Genomic DNA, 241 nt, shown 5'->3' with positions numbered 1-241 from the left:
TATTTCAAATCTCATAAATAAGAAACAAAGCCACTTCAGTGAGGAAATAAATACCCATCAAGGTAAAACTGCCTGAAACCACCTTCGGGATGGATTCTTGGGCTCTGAAATCCAGGTATCTTCCCATCCCTATGTGCCCTCGAGGAGGCAAAGAGGAATCTGAGGCCCCAGGAGTCCATCATCCATTCAGCTCACAGCAGTGCTGGGACAAGCATACAAAACTACTGGTCCCCCCCACTGT

Source organism: Peromyscus eremicus, chromosome 1, assembly GCF_949786415.1.
Source record: "Peromyscus eremicus chromosome 1, PerEre_H2_v1, whole genome shotgun sequence".
NCBI classification, from domain to species: domain Eukaryota; kingdom Metazoa; phylum Chordata; class Mammalia; order Rodentia; family Cricetidae; genus Peromyscus; species Peromyscus eremicus.
Note: the sequence above shows the minus strand (reverse complement) of the source record.